Here is a 17,716-nt window from a genome sequence, read left to right on the forward strand (position 1 = left end):
TAAGACACGCTGGACCCTGAGATCAATTGTCAAAGTATTGCACCAATTACGAGTTATAAAAAATATCTGTTTGTCGTAATTATTGCATGTTTTCTATGGAAGGGAATCTCCGCCAGGACATGCATGCTGCTAAATGACATTGCTATGTTATTTACTTACATATGCGTTCTGCAACATTGCAACTGCATTTGAGTTTCTTACATTTACCTTAAAAGAAATTCATCTTTAATGCTTCTTAATGCTAAGAAAACAGTCCTTTCATAAATATCGGTTATTCTTGCATGTAATTGACAAGTGCGTTCAACCTTTTTGTTTGCTTACTGCAATATTGAAATGTATACTCATGCTGTTACTAACTGTATTCTATGTTTTCTTACGCGTGTTTGATGTTGTTGCTACTGAATGTAACGAGCTATTAACAAAGTTGTGACTTGTGAATATTCCGAAATTTTCATAACTTGATTGTTACTGCTTTTTGGATTTAACATTAGTGATGCTTGCAACGACTTGGTTCTTGTTTATATTACAGTTTCCCGGCAAAAATAATATACTAAAACACATGGCTTAAATAAATATTTAAACTTGCAGTATAACAAAAATTTAAGCACGGTAGTGCATTACATTACAGGGAACCAACAAAAAGCAAAATTTTTAGCGCAAATTAGTATACACGGGAGACTACTCTCAACAGCAAATTCACATGTTCGGTAGTTTCCGTGGGTTAAACAGTGAGAGAGTCTAAACTTACCTGTGTATACTTGTGTTGTTTTCGGTTGAAATTACGTCCCTGGATAGCTGGAAATTATGAGTACTTTTTTTACTAAAACACCGTTCATGGTTCACTGATTTTACGGAAACTGCCGGAAATTCTGGTTCCCAGCTTTCTACGAATTTCATATTACAAATGTTAAAGTCGCATTTGATTAACTTCGTGCTGCCTAGTGCTTACTTAGCACTGTTTTCGCCTTGCATAAATTTCAATCATTGCGATACTAAGAATCCACGAATTTAAAGTAGGGACCTACATAGAAAAGGTCTACAACAGGGACCTATATATCAAAAACAAAAAACAATGGGCAACAACTAAATGTTAACATGCATGTGTTAGTTTTATATAATGGAGGAACGATTTAAACAATTTCAGAAAGTAAAACGTACAAAACACTTAAAACTTGTTCACATAAACATTTTAATATGCCACAGAATGGATGCATTTGCCATTTACACGCAAGAATATGCAATTTACATACATGCAGTGACAAAAGATGCAAGGTATGTGCCACTAACGAATGGAAGGTAACACAAAGACGCACGGATGTTGCATTTAGTTTAAAACGAATAACACAAGGCAACATGCATTTGTCACTTAGCAGCATGCATGTCCTGGCGGAAATTCACTAAAATGCAGTTGCAATGTTGTAGAACGCATATGTAAGTAAATAACATAGCAATGTCATTTAGCAGCATGCATGTCCTGGCGGAGATTCCCTTCCATAGTTTTCTGGCTCGATGGCTTTTTTTTCGTAGAGAAAGTAAAGAATATAGGATCATACATAAGATCTAGCAACTAATTTTAAGAATATAAGTTATTGTAATGTCAATTTTTAATGATTTACCTCTTTTATCTGCCTGATCTTTTAAAGAATGTAACATCTGAGTGTATATAGCTCTCGTTGTTCTGGTAAGTAGACAATAAGCAAGCGGGAGAAGCTGTCCCATGACGATGCCGTGTATAGTATAGAGTTAATAAAAGAGTTTGGGTGGACACTAAAAGTTCCACCCCCATACCAGAGTTCAGTAAAGCATAGATATTGCAGGTTTCTTTCGGTACTAAAGATGATTAGTCTGTCTCGTCCCTCATCGCCGGATAAATGGACAGAACCCACTGTTCACCCCGGCTGTTCCGCTGCCACTGCTCTGGTAAGTGAACTTCATCGAGCGTCTTCGGAATCTCCGGCAAGTGTTTCCGAATATCGCTGAAGAAGTCTGCTGTCTGGCGGTCAGATTCATGGTTACAGTCTGTTTAATACCTTACCTTTAACATGTTTATGACTGGCACTATTGTTCGTAATAATTAAAATCATGTCATGTATATTATATATAGATGTATAGATGTATATCTAATCACCAATAATACATCTAATGGGTATGTAATTTACCCTACAAAGTATGCGTTACCAAAACTGGTAAAGTGGTTATTGTATAATAATTTAATTCTTAATGTCTACCTTGTAAAGTGTTTCAAATCAAAATTGTTAAGAGGCAGAAATTGTTGCTATATCACATGAGAATTTAATAAATAACATTACTGCAATATGTCTAATGGTTATAAAAAAGAAAATAACTTGATGATGTATTAAAACTGATAACGTATAGTGTGTTTCAGAATTATCTATGTTTCAAAGAAATCAGTTAATTATAGGAATGTCGCGAAACAGGTAGATATGCTTTTTTTCAACCCTGGTATGAATGCTGGAGAAAAAAAATGTGAAAGAGTAATTTCTTCACTAGTGAAGATGGGGTCAGTATTCATCCTAATGCACAGCTTTATTCTATGTAAGCAGAGAGGCAGGCACATTCTTCACTGCTTAGACATAAATGTGAGTACTACCGAAAAGACAACAAATAGTCGTGTTGATTGAACTTTGATCTTTATCGTAAGAAAGTTTGTTTTAGCTATAATTTAATAATTTATTGTGTTGTTTTTTTTTTTTGTTTTTTGTTTTTTTTTGTTGTTGTTGTTGTTGTTTTTTAATTTGGCGTCAAACTTTGAAAGAATTATTAATAACGCCATTTTTTCCATGTTTTCTTTGTAATTGACGTCAGATTGCGCGTGCAATCTCGCGGAAAGGAGCATCCCTGATATCGTTACGCTAATTTTGTTTGTACAGAAATAAACGCTTTTTCATTTCCATTAAAATATGTAGTCACAGTAGAGAATGTAAATATTGTCGCTTAAATGCAGTTGAATGTATTTATGACGAGACGGATCTTACATGACTGCCTGTGTAAGACGGTTTTTTCCCTACCGAGGGACAGTGTTGAATGAAAAACCGAGCGTTACTGCGGCGAGGTTTTTTTTTATCCATACTGTCCCGAGGGCTTGGAGAATATGTCTTACACTGGCAGACATGTAAGACCATTCTTCTTGACAATCACGTTCAAAATAGATCGTGTTGACAAATACATCTAGGTATTTTCTAGCTTTATTTTTGCCCGCCCGCTTAGCTCAGTAGGTAGAGCGTCGGTCTACGGATCGCGGGGTCGTGAGTTCAATCCTCGAGCAGGGCGTATGTTCTCCGTGACTATTTGATAAACGACATTGTGTCTGAAATCATTAGTCCTTCACCTCTGATTCATGTGGGGAAGTTGGCAGTTACTTGCGGAGAACAGGTTTGTACTGGTACAGAATCCAGGAACACTGGTTAGGTTAACAGCCCGCCGTTACATGACTGAAATACTGTTGAAAAACGGCGTTAAACCCAAAACAAACAAAACAAAGCTTTATTTTTATAGTTTATGACGTCAAAATAGTGTCAGTACTACGTAACGTCACCTAAGTGCACGTTATTAGACAAGATTTTTCCCTAAGAAAAGACAGAAATATCTATTCCTGTCGCGTGCTTGGACAATTGTATACTTTCCCCGCTAGGTAGGCAAGAAAATAAAGAGGTAAATATACGGAATAGTTCTGCCTTCTACCTAGTGTCATAATGCCTGATGGCTTTAGCCCGAGGGCCAATATAATACCAGGTTTGTCAATATGGCTAGGAGGCACAAACGAGCCGTTTATTGACCTTTTTATTATATAGGCCTACCTTTGCTTCAGATTTATCTTAGTGTCTTCGCAAAGCATCATTTGTATTGCTTTGCTCATTCTGGCCAAGTTTTACAAAGATACGGTCATAAATGTGGTTTTGTCACAAACTGACATACGGGCCTCATTGTATCTGTAGTGTAAATGCAGGTATTGCATCATCTTTTTGTAAATTTTTGAGTAATTGAGGTAAATGTCAGATTTTTTGCATGAAATACTTCTCATGTTTTTCTGCATTTCATAACTTAAATTTCCATGTAAATTTTATTAAATTCGGTTCAGTAATAAGAAAGCTGATTTTTTTATAAACTTCAGTAATTCATGTTTTTATCCCCAAAACCACTATAACGGGCCTTAAATTGTCAAATTTCAATCCGCGACAAAGTAGTCAGATTTCCCGGCTATATCGTGTTTCCCGTGGAAATGCAAATAGTCAGAGTACACGCATTTGTCGTGAATCCCATGAAATTTAGTATTTGGTGGGACTGAACCCTACAAATAGACTGGTCTAGATGTGCCTAGCGCACAGCACTTTCGACATTAGACGAATTTACGTCAAATGTATTTTTCTTGGTAGAAGTTTATGCTCGATCGAGGTAAGAAGTTCATTTGTTAGATTTTTGTATAATTTTTGAATTACGATTTTTATTTAGTAAATTTTTGTTCATTCTACAGAATTTCCCAACGTTTACTTTTCGGCATGTGATTTTGGCTACTTCCGGTTTGTCAGGATAATTTAGTAAATTTTTCAGACTTTCGTAAATTATTTCAAAAGAGGAATCTAAAATGTTTCATTTATATAAGCTGTAAGATTTGTACTGAAATTTGTGTAACATGCTAATTGTAAAGTACTCTTTGTCATAAACATATGTCAAACATTTCGTTGTTAAAGCCCTGCTCCCGTCCTACCTTTTAACCTTAAATTGCCACTGAAAAAGCATGAAAATCCTGACTATGAACAGTGACGCCTGTCAAAATAGAGTGTATTTTATATAAAATTCTATATGAAATACCTGTGGTTTTGCGTGCTAAAGTGTGGCACGTGGTCGTTAACTGTTACCTATTGTTATCATGGGTTGCATACACACAAAAGAATTTGAATAGCCGGGGAGCAAGGCTTTAATTATGGAACGCCGATACTGCATTGCATTGTAATGTTAAATCTATGTGGCAAGTCTAGTACCATGTATGTAATATGTTATTGTAATTTGAAATTATTGTGTGCCAGTCTATTGCACATCTAAACAGTGTCCGTTTTGTTGTATGGCATTTGATATTATATTGATACCAGCTAGGGTATAACGTTTAAATCGCATTGAATTGTGTTAATTTGTAGTTGTAAATAATAGCTGCAGTTTATCATTTTCGTATCAATAATTTTTCATCATAAACTTCTCATATCTTTTCCATACTTTAACTTTAGACTTGTAAGTGATTAATTTTAGAAATAACGGAAGTAATAAGTATTTTAATCACGTGACGTATGAACTTAGTAGCACATATATTTTGTATAAGTAGCAATGTATTATTTATGGAAGCCTACGGAGGTGTACCAAAAGGAGCAGTTTTATGCCCTGACTTGTATTTTGCTATGGTGCTTACCATATGTTATATATTTTAGCTTCTTCCACCAGACGACTTTTACCTGGTGATTATGTCACGACCCGGAAGTACAATACCCGAGGATTACTTGTCTTCACTCGCCTGGATGTGATTTTCCCAGCGCAGAGCTTTCGTCCCATGGTTGTGCCGTAAACCGCAAAGACGATGATTTTTGTAATCCACTGAAGTCAGCTCAGGGATGCAATCACCTACTATTATAGGGAGCCAAAACGGAGTCAACGTATTCACGGTTTAGAGGGACTTGACTTGAAAATATGTTGTTTATTTTGGTGCTACTTAAAGTTCAAAGTTAACGAAAACATCTGTTACGGAACTGTTAGTGTTAAGACTTTATACTTGTTAAAAAGAGATACTGAGCTCAGATTTTTTTTTCATTCTTACAATAAGATTTTCTTTTTCTTTTCATTTATTCATTGTAAATAATCATTTTTTGTAAATAAATTTGTAAATATTGTAATGGGTGTTGATTTGTTCTGGTAGTTATTGTCCCGGTACGTCCGTCCTGTCACAAATGGTGTCAGAAGTGGGATGGTTGACCAGACACAGTAGCTATTCGAACATAGTAACACTCATTAAACTGCAGCAATAATTTGTAAAGATTCCTCTTGTTTTGTTCTATTGTTGTTACACATAAAATAGTTTTATTCATTTTTTTCAGAGGGACGACTTACCTCAGACAAGACAAGACAGATCCATAGCTTCAGCTAACCAGCTTTAGTGGTCACAAACTGATAGACAGTTGCATACGACACTTGGATTCTGGGGTGAGTTCGTTCCATTTATTTTTCTTTTGGGTTTATTTTGTGCCACTCTATGATAAGCCACCATATATCTGTGCTGAGAGTGACCGCCCTTGACAAGGAGAGTTATCCTACTCTTACTCACTCTTACTTGTGCGTCGCCCTACTTCTCCCAGTGATCCGATTATGTACTAGTGTACTGTATACATACTAGATACAGTATTTTAATTTGTGTGTGTTAGCAAGCTTGTTTACTTGCATATACTTTTACCTACTCTTATGTTTTAATGCTACACAGTTGTGTTATACCTACACTCTATCATAGGATAAAGCACTTTGGTTTATTTTTGTTTTATTTGTTACACTAGTTACAGTTGATTATTAGTTGATAAGGCTAGGGTATTGTTACAGCCTACTGCCGCTGTACATTGTTGATTGTTGCCTATGCAACCTTGATTGACACATAGTACTGTTGCGCAACTTAGTGTATTATTATTTTAGTGAGGACGTTTTGTATAGTACAGTCGAGTCCACTTAATACGAACTCGCTTGATACGAATTTTCGGATTAAACGAACAAAGTCTGAATTCCCCGGCCGAGTCCTTCTATTTTCTTTGTAAAATTATTTCGGTAATAGCGAAATCGCTTGATACGAATAATCGGTACATACGAACACATTTTGGAAGTCCCAATAAGCTTAAATATTATGCTTTTCCATCTTTTGATACGAATTAATTTTAGAAGTCGGGTCCGTTATAAAATGTGTTGAAAATAATAATATGGCCTAGCTTGTGCCGCGTGGTAATTGGACAATGGAGTAGTTCACACTTATTCACAAACAAACACTCGGTCCTTTGTGTATCATATCAATATAAAATAATTTAATCAATTAACAGGTCGATCAAGATTTAAAGAGGTGTAAATAATTTTAAACACATTATTGACGTTCTAGTGTCGATTACAGGTAGGCTGTGTCTTACAAAATATACAAACTTTTATACCTCTTAGAATGCTTGTTATTTATATAGTACAAGCTTCAATGTTGGCGGTGGATATAATTTGGCGCTCTTGACCTCGACCGGACATTAAAATTTAAATTAATACAGTTTACCTGTTTAAGTATAACTTTTCTTGAGTAATTTCAATGTTATCTGAATGAATTAATTTAATCAGTTTAAAACTATTATCATAATATTGGAATCTATTCTACGATGATACCGGTGATACTGCCCAAATTGCTCGGACAAATTATCCGGTCATACATTCATTAAACGAATTTCGTTTGATACGAACATATTTCTTAGGTCCGGATGAGTTCGTATAAAGCGAGTTTGACTGTATATACGTAGAATATAGTATTTTGTTTTGGCTTCAGTGGTAACTGTAGAGCCTTAGTGTAAACTAGTGTAGTCTAGTATACCCTCACGATTGTTTAACTAGTGTCTCAGGTTGTTATAGTAGCTGTTGTACTGTAGTGTTTTATGGTGTTAATTTAGTGTAATCATTTAAACATGACTAGCGTAGTAGGTTATGAAGGAGAGGAGTTACGTAACTTTGTTAAGGAAGAACAGGCTAGGGAACGTGAGGAAAGACATAGTAGATTAGAAGCAGAGAAATTAAAAGTAGAGGCAGAGAAAGATAGGTTAGAAACAGAGAGAGAAAGAGAGAAGGAAAGGTTAAAAGCAGGTAGGGAAAGATTGGAGTCAGAAGTTAGGTTGTAGAAGGAAAAGATTGAATATGAACGACAAAGTAGTTTAGAAGCTGAGAAGAAAAGATTAGAGTTAGAAGCTAGGTTGCAGAAGGAAAAGATGGTTTGTTTGTTGGTTTGTTTTGGGTTTAACGCCGTTTTTCAACAGTATTTCAGTCATGTAACGACGGGCAGTTAACCTAACCAGTATTCCTGGATTCTGTACCAGTACAAACCTGTTCTCCGCAAGTAACTGCCAACTTCCCCACATGAATCAGAGGTGGAGGACTAATGATTTCAGACACAATGTCGTTTATCAAATAGTCACGCAGAACATACGCCCCGCCCGAGGATCGAACTCGCGACCCCGAGATCCGTAGACCAACGCTCTTACCTACTGAGCTAAGCGGGCGGGCTGGAAAAGATAGAGTATGAACGTAAGTTAGAATTAGATAAGTTAGAATACGAATGTAAGTTAGAACAGTATAAGTTAGAAATGGAAAAGGAGAAGTTAATGTTAGCTAGGAAATTAGAAACAGAGAAGGAGGAAGCAGAAAGTAGAAAATTAGAAACAGAGCATAAGTTTAAGAGAGACTTAGAAACGATGAGTAAGAAAAGGGTAAAGGTTAAGATGTTAAGTAGGTATTTAGACGGTTGGCTTAGGTTGAGTAAGGTAGAGAATACTTACGAAAAAAAAACAAAGAAAAATATCAAACAGGGAATGCCACGCACCAAAAACGTAGCCTCCTCAAAACGAAACCCCCAGCACGCAGACGCGTGCACCACACACACACACACACACACACACGCAAAGCCAACACATAAGGACAAAACGAACAACACACACGCACACAAAGCCAACACATAAGACGAAACGAACAAACAAAGGAACACAGTGGGGCACCGCCTTGGAACGGTCAGTGGCTTGTTAGATTTTATACTTAGGGATCAATTCTTAGATGTATGTAACAGAGAACTGTATCAGAATTTGAGTAGTAAGAGGTTAGTTAAAGATAGGGATGTAGCAGAAGATGCAGATTTGTTTGCAAAGACCCGTGGAGGTCCCAAGTATGTCGTGAATCGAACCAATAAGGACCGAAGCCATAAACCATATGAAATACCTCAGAGACAGTATCCTAGTAGTCGTAATGTAGGCACTAGTAATAGAGGTAGTAGTAATGGTGCAAATAAAGATAGAGGTTATCAACCCTTTGGTGTACTGAAGTGTACTAATTGTGGTCTTATAAGGCATAGCTCATATTACTGTAGGAGTGGAAAGTACGGTAATAGTACTAATGCAGCAGCAGAGGTAGAGGTAGAGCAGGAACAGGAAAGTAGTAAAGGGGAGAATAGAGATAGTAAGGAAAATAGAAATAGTGGTAGAGGTCGTGACCGAACTAGGAGTAGAGGTAGAGGAAGAAATAGAGATAGAGATAGGAGCAAGTCTAATAGGTCGGAGAGTGGAAATAGTATTATAGAACTCAGTGATGTTGAGGAGTTAGGTATGCTTAGTGTAAGTACATGTCCTACAAAACCCGGTACTTGTAATGGTATGGATGTAATCGCTATTCGAGATACAGGTTGTACATGTGTGATAGTGAAACGGGACTTAGTTGAAGCAAGTCAGTTTGAAGAGAAAACCCGTAGATGTAAGTACATAGATTTGTGTAGAAAGAAGGCTGAGGAAGGTACGATTAATCAGTGTAGAGGTAAGGGTTCAGTTACGTTTGAGGTTAGGAATAAGTTGTTATATAGAGAGTATACCGTCCAGAATTTAGACAAAAGTAGGCAGTTGGTTGTACCTAAATGTCTTAGAAAAACTGTGCTGCAAGTTGCACATGATTCGTTACTGTCAGGTCATTTAGGAGTAAGGAAAACTAGTGATAGGCTATTAGGTGAATTCTACTGGCCATGAGTAATGGCAGAGGTTAGGAGGTACTGTCAGTCATGTAGTATATGTCAACGTACTATAGCTAAGGGTAGAGTAAGCAAAGTTCCGTTAGGAAAAATGCCTTTGATTGATACTCCGTTTAAGAGAGTTGCTGTCGACATTGTTGGTCCGATCGAACCTATGACTGATAGGAAAAACAGATATATTTTGACTATGGTAGATTATACTACTAGATATCCGGAAACCATAGCACTACCTAGTATTGAAACTGGGAGGGTAGCAGAGGCATTAGTAGATATGTATAGTAGATTAGGAGTGCCAGAGGAAATGCTTACCGACTGTGGATCGCAGTTTACGTCAGACCTTATGGCAGAAGTTAGTAGATTATTGTTATTAAGGCAGTTAACTACAACACCGTATCACCCTATGTGTAACGGTTTAGTAGAGAAGTTTAACGGTAGTTTGAAGCAAATGTTGAAGCGTATGTGTAGTGAGAGACCTAGAGATTGGGATAGGTATTTGAATGCTATGTTGTTTGCTTACCGTGAAGTTCCGCAAGAAAGTTTGGGATTTTCTCCCTTCGAGTTACTTTACGGCAGAACAATCCGTGGACCGATAACTGTGCTAAGAGAGTTATGGGCTGGTAAGACGGAGAATGATGAGGTTAAAACCACTTACCAGTATGTTATGGATTTGCAAGAAAAATTGGAGGATACGTGTAAGAAAAGTAGTGCTAGATACAAGAAGTATTACAATAGGAATGCTAGAGATAGGAGGTTTAAGGCAGTTAAGTAAGGTACTTGTATTGTTACCTACGAAGCATAATAAGTTGTTGTTACATTGGAAGGGTCCTTGCGTAGTAGTAGAGGTAGTAAATAGACTAGATTACAGGATAGATGTAGACGGAAAGTTGAAAACTTTTCACGCAAACATGCTGAAACAGTACTGTGAAAGGAAGGATGATAGTAAGTCTATACCAGATAGGGGTATATTAAGTAAGGTTGGAGCAGCTATTGTAGAGGAGGATCAGAGAGATTATGACCGATTAGATCCGAATGAAATATGTTGTTTATTTTGGTGCTACTTAAAGTTCAAACTTAACGGAAACATCTGTGTTACGGAACTGTCAGTGTTAAGACTTTATACTTGTTAAAAAGAGATACTAAGCTCAGATTTTTTTCTTTCATTCTTACAATAAGGTTTTTTTTCTCTCTTTTCATTTATTCATTGTAAATAATCATTTTTTGTAAATAGATTTGTAAATATTGTAATGGGTGTTGATTTGTTCTGGCAGTTATTGTCCCCGGTACGTCCATCCTGTCACAGGCTTGTAGAGTGGTAACAAACTTTTCCTTTGATTTGACGTGGTGACCTACTTTTTAATCCCACATACATTTGTGTTTTTTCAGATTCAAACTTGATCTAAAGATCATCAAGGTTAACATTCTGATCAAGTTTCATGAAGATACAGTCATAAATGTGGCCACTAGTGTGTAAACAAGCTTTTCCTTTTATTTGACCCCAGAAAATCCAACGCAAACCTACGTCGCATAGCCACACCAATTGTTCTTTGATAAGGACTGTCAAATTTAATCATTTGTCCTCGTGAAGTGTTAGGAGTCATTGCAGTTATGAATTTTTATATCTGTATTCCAAATTTCACGATATTATCCTAATTTTTAATTTTCATGAAAGTATGTGGGAAAAATGTATTGTTCGTTAGTTCGCGTAATACGGCTGTATCTTTACAGTGTAGAAACGGTTTTATTTAAAATCAAATATATATCTTGATAGTGTGTTTTTTTTTTGTTTTTTTTGAGTGGGATGGGAGGGGGGGGGGGTGCGAAAAAATAAAAATAAAATTAGAAACTACTTTATGATTGCTCTGTAAATTTCATATCAAGACAAGAAATACAAAGAATGGCATGCAAGTTCGGCTCAGTGGTCATGTCGTTGGAGGTCACGTATGTGTTATCATTTGGCCTCTCCTTCAGTGTCCCTCTACAGGATGCATGTAATATTTTATGTTTGGCCGTGAAGTCACCGTGTCGCAGTGGTACTGCGTTCGCCTCAAGATCATAGGGTCCCATGTTCAATCCTTAGTACGGACGTGGTAGTAGTGTCCTTAGGCAAGACGTTTTAACCTCTCTCTCCCCCTCTATCTCTCTCTCTCTCTCTCTCTCTCTGAATGAAAGTTAACTGAATCTCAAGGATACATTTATAGAGATAGTTTGCATTCAGGGATATACTATCAAATTCAGAATAGAGTAGTAGACTTTCCTGTAAGTGAGATACGCGCATTATAAATTATCATGTAAGCAGAGAGAATTTATACGAACTAGTCACCACCACAATGTATATGTAAACATCTAGAATAATATGAAAATTAAACAGGTTTTTTTTCAGAGTTTTATGGAGTACGTCAAAGCACGTCAGAATGTAATGGTTATTCTGACATGGCTCCATTTGATTACCTGGTAAAAATGAAAAAAGATCAAGCTACATGTATATACATTCTGCAACAACTGTTGACGTGCGGACCGGTAAATGAGCATTATGACGTCAATTAGGACGTCAAATTGTCACATGTCCATTTCATTACCAGTCAGATAAATGAAATCCAGGATAGGTCTAATTTTATCAGAACATTTCAATGAACATGTAAGAATGAAAACAGTCAAGGTCTCCTTGTGGTTATTCGTTCAGATGCTAACGTCCTCGTGTTTCAATTCCTGCGCATCTGGACTCTGAACCGAGATAATTCAGGCGACAAACTACTCAAAAGCCTTGGTTATTTGTTTAACAGAATAGAAACATTGCCTAATAATTAGATATTGGATATAAACATACTCAAAATTTTACAATGTACATGTACTTTTTAATTGCGTTCCAAGACAATAACTGTGTCTGAATTAGTTTTCAAGACTCAGCCGAATAACTTGAAACACTGCTTATGAAAAATGAGTTATTCTTACGATATAGCATGATTATGATTCATATAACATCAGAATAACTGGTACAAATACAGGAAGTTATTTTATGGTCAATTACAATTGCACATATATAAAAAGAATTTTGTTGATTAGTTGGAAAAAAACGTTATTTTTGTGTTAATTTTTTGCGCTGAGGAAGAGAGGCAACTATTCCAAATGCCTGCAAAAGACGGTAGTACCATTAAGTTAGCTTTTTGCACACTTCAGCGTTTTATTTCATTTATTATACTTCTGATAGTAAGATCATTAACTTGAAGCGACATAAAGAATTGATTTAGTTATTTTCTGCTGTTCTATGAAGTTTTGTGTTGAATTCGACCTTTGTTGTGTATGTTCTGACTTTGATTAGGATGTAGTTACACTGAACCATCTGGGAATGACGATATGTTCATATATAAGAGCGGTCAGTTCGAGAATCTACAATAAATATTTAGTTCTAGGAATATACCATTCAAACGCCTATCATTCACCAAACATATGCATATCGTTATTTCAAGCAGACACGTTCTCCGCAGGTAACTGGCTGATTCTTCGCGTGAATCAAAGGCGGTGGAGTGGGGGTGGGGGAGCGAAATGACTTCGAGATTTTAATTATTTTTTTTCTTTTGTATGTACCTTTAACTGTGTATATGTCTTTACCTTTCGTTTCATAAAACATTGGATGTAACGTTTCATGGTATGCCGGTGAGCCGCGTGTTTGTGTTACATAAACATTCATGTAAAATAGAACAAATGATATGAACCCGTTTTATATCCTCGTTTTCACTGTTGGTTTATTGAGATCATTTTTGATGTTTTGTACACGGTGACAATAAAAACTTGTCAGATATGATTTATAAGATAATCAAGTCCTTGGAGTGGTTTGTCGCCTGATGTATCACAGTCCAGAGTTCCGATGCACATGAATTGAACCAAGAGGGCGTTAGCCAGAGTGATGGAATATCTAAGCATCTGAACGATGAACCGAGGTAAATTAGACGATAAACCACAACAAGAATTTGATTATCTTAATTTTTACATTCTCATTGAAATATTTTGATAAGAAGTATTCTGGGTTTAATTTATCCGATTAGCTGAACCAGACTTCTTACGGTAATTTAATTAACGTCATAATTGACGTCATTGTGCCTTCTTACCGATCCGCGCGTCAACCGTTATTTATCAAAGAATATAATTATATAGCTTGATCTTCTTTGTTTAACTGGCAATCAAATCAAGGCATGTTAGACTTTACGCTGGGTCTGTTATAGTATCAATCACATAACAGAAGGGTTTGACCAAATTGATTTTCGAAATGTTTCTGCTTTATTATGTTGTTATGAGCAGTTATAGATCTAATCAATGAAACTGTACTTGTTATAACTTGTGATTTTATTGACAAACTCTCAAATGAACAAATGTGCTATGCTATTTACAGAGGCCCTGTCAACAGACGCCAACTACGTTGTGTTTCATGTTATGTTGTATGTCATGATTTTTTTATTAAAATTACTTAAACTCTTTATAGAAAAAGACATAAAGTTGTACATTGCTTTTTCCGGCCGCAGGCCGATATTGTATTCACCTTTACTTTCTGTAAATATCTGGGGTGAAGGTCATTTAACAGCTGGTTAAAACTGTACATTTTTACTGGTGGATGAAAAAATCCACAGGATTTCGAATGGAATAGATATTATTTTCTTAAGTGGTGTGCATGTGGTCTGAGCTGTATTGTTAGACAGTTTAATCTGTTGTAAGACTCCTGTGGAAATAGCTTAACTTCTGATACGGAGTGATTTCCCGTAAACGATTTACAGTCAACATGTCCCCCAATCAACTCGTCCCCATTTCCGTCGTTTGGTACCCCTTGACCATTTCAAATTGGTTATTTAGTAGTAGTAGTAGTAGTAGTATAGTAGTAGTAGTAGTAGAAGTAGTAGTAGTAGTAGTAGTGGTAGTTTAATTTGGCACACGTGTACATAGCATGGCAATTTAAAACAAATGACATATAACATTGGTGAACTTCATCAGACTAGAAATATGACATGACATAGATAAATTATATGAAATAAAGCCATGTAATGCTCACCAAATACCAGGGATTACACAAAAAAGAGAAAAGGATTCCTCTTATTTCCATTGTGGTCCCTGATATTGGAGGTATGACACAGAAAGTCATGTTATAATTAAATGAGTATGAGTACTAGTATTGCACAAAGTTACATAAATCAAAATAGTTCATTTCGTCCCCCACTTTTCGAGCCTTCCGTTTCAGTCTTATTTTTGTCAAAGTTTCCTAGATTATGATTCACATAATTATGATGTAAAAATATGTGTTCTGTAAAATATTTTCTAGATATAAAGAAAAAAACATGATAAGTTTACTTTAAAACTACATTTTGTTTTGCTTTATAGATACCCTATCGTATGTAAAAGTGCAGAGTGCATGCACGTTTCGTAGCTTGTAGTGTGCATTGGCTTAAATGCGGCTATGTATCTTTTTTAAAGATACTTCTAGTTTGTTAACATTTTCTTCCATTAAAAGAAAACCTCTACCATTTCATTCATCTTCTTTTCAATTACGTGTGTTTGGATTCTAGATTGTCTATTTATTTTGCAATGATATACATTAAGGCAAAGGATATTGCGTAACTTTAATATTCATATATCTCTAAGGGGAGGAAAAGAGCAAACATGACAACAGTCTAAAGGTATGAGATGGTATTGTAACGGAGATAGAAACGGAAATTATTCTGGATATAGCGCTCTGTTGTGTTCTTGTTCTTTCTAGATAATTTCATGATTGCAAAGGACCAGAAATAGTCACAGTATGGGGATACCTTTTACGGCTTCCATAACTGATAATTAGATGTTTTAAAACCAAACAGATATATGGCGATTGTAGATTTTATAATAATAACGTCCCATTACAGCAAGAATGTACCAACTGACATTTTAATATCAAATGTACTATCGTTACATTCATGTTATATTATTCAAATATGAATGTTTTTATTGTTTTATGTTAAAATGTTCACCGTAACCTTTACCATACTGGCATATATATTACTAAAACGTAGTATTTTTGCGCTATTGCTTTTTCAAAATGTTTCTAAAATGTTTCTAATATGTTGTTCATTTATATGGTATCTTTGTATATTATTATTATTTGTATATCAATTTTCTACTGACAATATTATTTTCCAGTAAATTCATGGATTCCAGGGATGTTCACTCTAAAGTCTGGACAGTCGAATTTAATGTCGGCATAGGTCAAAAAACGTCTGACATTTCTTGGAGTTCAATGACTACATGACTTGGGGCAGAGAAAGGTTGTGCACAAATCACCACGATACTGATATTGAATAAGAAATAAAGCCTAATTTGAGAAAGCAATAGCGGAAAAATACTACGTTTTACCTGACCTTGTAAGCTTTATACGCGATTTCAAGTGCAAAATTTTCCAGTTTTATTTTCATTCATCTAGAATGTCATAGGCCAACATGGTCAAGTTTTATTTTCATTTATCTAGAATGTCACAGGCCAGCATGACCAACATTTCAGAAACATTTTGAGAAAAGAATAGCGCAAAAATAGTATGTTTTAGTATTATATTACCTGACCTTGTTTGCTTTTTACGCGTTTTTAAGTGCAAACATTTCAAGTTTTATTTTTTTATTCATCTAGAATGCCATATGCCATCCTGTGCTCTATCAAGTGTTTCTACGCTTTGCGTAAGAATGGGTATTCCTGTTTTTATTACAGTTCATACATCAATATCCTTTATTCACTGTTAAAAGGAGTCAAAATAGTAGCCTTACTTAATCGCCACAAGCATCCCAGTTGCGTACTTACCCATATATTTACGTTCTTGCAATTTTGGCATGTCTATAATGTTTACCACCCTGTTAGATTTTGAATTGTTGGAACACACTGAATGTAGACAAACAGCAAAACAACGTTATACACAGTTGTTCGAACATGTTGCTTCTTTAACATATATATTAAACAAACTGTATACTTCATTCAATCCTTACAGATTTGGTACAGTATAATACGACAGTTAGCGATCAGGACTGTTACAGAGTTTAATTTCAGTACACTAGAGAGGAATTCTTTCTATTGTCCAATCGAGTATACCGTTTGACAGCTTTAAATAGTATTTGTATTTAACGTGACTATACTATTCGGGCAAATAGGTTTAACTAATCACCGTCAAACTTTTTTAAGTGTTTTATTACATGCTATCTTATTTTGTTTTGCAGGATTTATACCGGTCTTTTCACATCAGCCATGCAAACCTGGTGTTAAATGGCCTTGTTAGAGGAGGTGGGACGATGGCTAAAAATGAAATCAACTTCTTCCCAACTTGCTTCTAACCAGGTGAAAAGCAAATGACCTAACTAAGTAAAAGAATAGCCTTTTTGTTGTACGGTCTCTGTATTTTATCTCATTCGGTTGACATGCCGTTTCATTACTGTTTAATTTATTTCTTCTGTATACGTAATAACAAGAAAGAACTCTGTTAGGCATAACCACAAGAAAACTGAGGACTATTAAGGCAACAAAACTATAGACAGTCAAATAGCAAAACGAACGAGGGAATCATGACATTTGTGTTAAATGTAATGGATGTCACAGATCACCATTTGGTTAAAAGAAAAAGCGCCACAATCAGCACAGGAATAATGGCTGTTCTAATAATTAGTACCTTTACTGCTGTGAGATTTTTCCATTTTCCTCTAACTTGATCGATGTCCACTTACAATTCTGCCTATGATTATCTACGGATTCATGTAACAGTTAACGGGTCACAAAGCATAAAATGTTCATTTTTATCAAGAGTGTAGACGGTATTTTCATCACCATTCTAATAAAACAAATATTCACAATTGTTCATATCATATGCGATACCAGAACTTCAGTTTTCCAAAGCCAAGCTTCTGTCATTTCATTTATTCTCTTCAGTCGGCACACTACAGCGGG

The sequence above is a fragment of the Mercenaria mercenaria genome, chromosome 9 (assembly GCF_021730395.1).
Source record: "Mercenaria mercenaria strain notata chromosome 9, MADL_Memer_1, whole genome shotgun sequence".
NCBI classification, from domain to species: domain Eukaryota; kingdom Metazoa; phylum Mollusca; class Bivalvia; order Venerida; family Veneridae; genus Mercenaria; species Mercenaria mercenaria.